At 33.9% G+C, this 4,141-nt stretch overlaps 1 protein-coding gene across 1 annotated transcript in view; it reads left to right on the top strand.

The window, feature by feature from the left end:
• LOC108978774 (DNA fragmentation factor subunit alpha-like) overlaps positions 1-4,141 on the top strand; it is a 94,951-nt gene that overhangs the window by 64,783 nt on the left and 26,027 nt on the right. The window lies entirely within an intron of this gene.

The following is a 4,141-nucleotide window of genomic DNA, read 5'->3' as shown; positions in this document are numbered from 1 at the left end:
CTGAATTTAAAATTTAATAGAAATATAAAATTATAAAATAGTAAAATTTTTGAATTTTATTTTTGTATGAAATAATTTTTTTTTTTTATATAATATTCGCAGATGAAACCGAATTGACAGTTAAGAAGTTGTAGATTGCACTGGTCAAGAAAACCATTTTTATGGTTTTCTGTTTTCCTACTGAAGATCTGATTCATTGAGAAATACTGGTTTTAACACTTAAATTTTGCTTTTGCCTAATTCAAATTGCTCTGAGCCAATACGAGCATAAAAAAGATACTAAAAATATTTCTGAGTTTTATGGAGTTCTGTTGTCATGCTCAAATTTTGATTTTAGACCTTGAGAAATACTCGAATTTTTATTTTTAGCGCTTAAAATTTAAATTTAAAAAAAAAAAAAGAAGAAATTGAAATTGAATATATAGAAGTCGGATCCAAAGATGGTGTGACTGGCGTTATCGACATTATAACACGAAATTCATCAGCTGCTTGCTTTTTTAGTAAAGCACACAACCAAATCTTCAGCCTAGACAACACCCCGCAATGTTAAAGAGAGTCAAATTTATAGTGTGGACAACAGCAGGCTTGTCTTTCAATTACTACTCAATTTCAATTCGATTAAGAATTAATGTAGTATTTTTTTATTTTATAAGTAAACCGATCTAAATGAGTGCTTTAATCGGACAAAGGTCGCGTATTTGATTAGTCGCTTAGTTGCTCAATTAACTCCTGTGCGAAAGGCTATTACCCAAAAATTTGCCAAGAGGTTTGTAACGTCGAGAAGTAAACTTCGGGGACCCTATAAACTATTTATTTAAATGGCCTGTGTGTTGAGCTGACTTGCTTTAACCTTCTACATCTCTCTGCCTGTTAGTATGTTTGTATGTATATACGAAAAATAGAATTTTGCTAACAACAAATAAAAATGATTTGCAAATATTAGCTTGAACTTCATTTGTTTAATTTTTTTAAATATAGATATATTGAGTTTGGCTTGTCGAAAAATCTGTTAAAGGTATTTTCAAACTAATTTTTGAAGTATCTATTATGTTACAACTTTCTACCATTTTCGAGGTGCACAATCACTGTCCAACGAAGGGCTCTTCATCGACTTTTCTAATGTACCAATTGCTTCCAATAAAAATATATATTTTTGTATAAATACACTTTTTCGTGAACTATTCGGAATGTAATGCTTGAATGGGAGACACTACCCGCCTATTCGGGCTAACTCTTTCATATAACCTTTATGTAACTGTGTGCCTAAAGTTAGGCAAAAATTTTTGTTTACTAAAAAACCTAGTATATTTTCTCGTTTGCTTTACGCTACAAGTAAGAAAAAATAAAAAACTATTGCCTAAATTACTTGATAAATGTAAGCAAACTCCTTCCAATAAAAATAAATAAAAAAAAAAATTTTTCTCACCACTTATTTTAACCACTGAGAAAATAATATCTCACATTGAAATCCTCGCTGTTTTCTTTAATATAACATTTATGCCTGAATGTAGGCAATGATGGACGCATTTTTTTCTCTCTTTTGTTGCTTTAAAGAAGCATTCATGGCTGAATTATTCATTTAAATTCAATTCAAATATTCTTCCATACCTAAAGAACATAAAAAAGATATTTTTAAATAAATACTTATTTACTTTTAACTCACTCAGCTCACAACGGTAATGTCTCCCATCGTAGCTTACTCGAGCTTTCCACTTTTTTGCTTCCTTTATTTAACATTTATGCCTGAATGTAGGCAACGATTTTTGTTACTTAAAAGCCATTAAATTATTTTATTGTTTTTATTTTAGTATAAATAAGCAAAACAATGAAAAAAATTAAATTAAAAATTTTCAAATGTCAGCACTAACTTAATTTTCTAATTATAAAGGGTGATTCTTTTCAAGGTTTTACTTTTTTAAAGAAAAAATAAAGAAATTTAAAATTTAATGGAGAATGTATATTATCATTCGAAAGAACATTCTTTGGCATGTATTTTTTGAAGACTATCTCTTCTAAATATGGTCAATCCGTTGAGTACAATTCGTGACGACTCGTTCGAGCATTACGACTGGTAACCGGCGAATGACTCGCGTGATGTATTTCTCCAAAGCTGAAATTGAAGCCGGATTTATCGCATAGACTTTACATATCCATTAATAAAAATCTTGATGATCTTGGTGACCAAATCTCGGACCCAAAACGTGAAATTTTCTGCTCGCCGAAGTGTTCTCTCAATAAATCCGACGCCGTCTTTTAGAGACCAAATGTCGTCGAGATCACGAGCTTCAATTTTCAGGCATCAAATAGTCGGTTATTATGACGCTAGAATGGTCACCATTGACGGTAAGATTCTCGCAGTCAAAATTTTTGAATAAATATGGACCGATGTTTCCACAGGCTCACAAACGACACCAAATCGTTGTTTTTCTGAATGAAGTGGCAGCTTATGAAACTCTTCTGTTTGCTCTTGAGATAGAAATGAACCACATCGCTGAACGAAATTTGGCTTGAAAACGTTGGATCTTCTTGAATTTTTTCAAGAACCCAATAATGTTGACCATAAGCTTGACATGACTCACACCTGTCAAAAGAGACTACTGAAAAAAGTACCTCTACTTGTATCACCTTTTATATGGAAGTTGTCGCTTACCGTTCAACCCCTGCCTTGCCGAAACGCACGTGCTTTTTGTCATTTTTATCGTTAGTGTACTTTTAATCTGCGAATTTGCAGCAAACTTTTACCTTGCACGCCAATATTCATTTAGACTGACAGTTTCAGACAGGCAAAGTTGTTGCACGTTGCACTTTTTACCTCAGCGTATAGTTAAATGCTGCACTTGCACCAAACATACCTACGACGCACATACCTTCCACTATGTTGGACGTATCGATTGGCGCCACCTTCGCCTCGTGCTCATTTCCTTGGATATATTTGCTGCTGTTTGTTTTTAAGTACCAACTCACAATTTTCCTGCCACTTGCACACATTTTTAAGTACTTTCAGAGAAAAAAAAAAGTTTACATTGTTCGCAAATATTATAGAAAAGAAGCAGCAGCAGAACTTACTAGCACTAGTCGCTTTATTTTGCATACTTATAGGCGCTAGAACGTTTGTCTGCCGCTTTGCACTTGTTTTCAATCGCATGCAATGGCATAAACTTTGCTAAATGCTAAACTTGGAGCTCTCGTTTCTATCAATTCTCATTGTTCTACTTCTACAATAGAATACACTAGTCGCCCGTGCGATTTATACTACTTCCTTGTCTTTTTTATCATATAGTTTCCCCAATTGTTTTATTTCTTTATTTATATCCATTTGTATTGGGTGCTTTGTTCGTGCTATTGTGCTGCCACTTATCGCTTCGATCTGAAATTTCATTTTAATTTGCCAAAGCACTTAATGGTATCATTTGCAGTTGTCTTCTGTTCAACTTTTACCTTCCATTTTGTTTGAAAGTTCCGTCTTTGCTGCTGCCCGCATGCCATCAAGTTGTCGTAGTAATTTTTATGTGCGCCGACCTCCGCTACAGGCTGTTGGTGGTACCAACTTTATTGATTTATTCGTGCATTCGAGTTTCGGAGACACGACTAACTATGTGCGACAGTCGAATGTAATTCAATTATTTGCAGAAACAAGAAATGAAAGCAAACAACAAGAAAATAACTATAATACCCTTCACAGTGCATTTTTTATAGCATATAAAGATATCTTCTTCTTTTTTATTGACTTAGACATCGCTTTCTCGGGTGGTTGTAAATGCCACAAGGGCCTACTCGTCTTGGGATGGTTCGCCTTCTCACTTTAGGTCGCCTTCAAATGGTTGTTCTTTGGCTACTCAGAGATTTCTTAGTCTAAGACCAGTCGTTAACTGTATAAACCATACGTAAAAGAATCATTCTGACCACTCCATCGGACCATCGGACCACTATATCATATAGCTTCTATACAAGCTGAACGATCGGAATCAAGTTCTTGTATGGAAAACTTTCACATTTGACGAGATATATTCACTAAATTTGGTACAGATTATTTTCTAAGGCAACAATGTAATATGAGAAGAAATTGTTCAGATCGGCTCACTATATCATATAGCTTCTATACAAGCTGAACGATCGGAATCAAGTTCTTGTATGGAAAACT

The sequence above is a fragment of the Bactrocera latifrons genome, unplaced genomic scaffold (assembly GCF_001853355.1).
Source record: "Bactrocera latifrons isolate USDA-ARS-PBARC rearing strain unplaced genomic scaffold, ASM185335v1 scaffold_127, whole genome shotgun sequence".
Taxonomy (NCBI): Eukaryota; Metazoa; Arthropoda; class Insecta; order Diptera; family Tephritidae; genus Bactrocera; species Bactrocera latifrons.
Note: the sequence above shows the minus strand (reverse complement) of the source record. Positions and strands in the feature narration are given on the sequence as shown.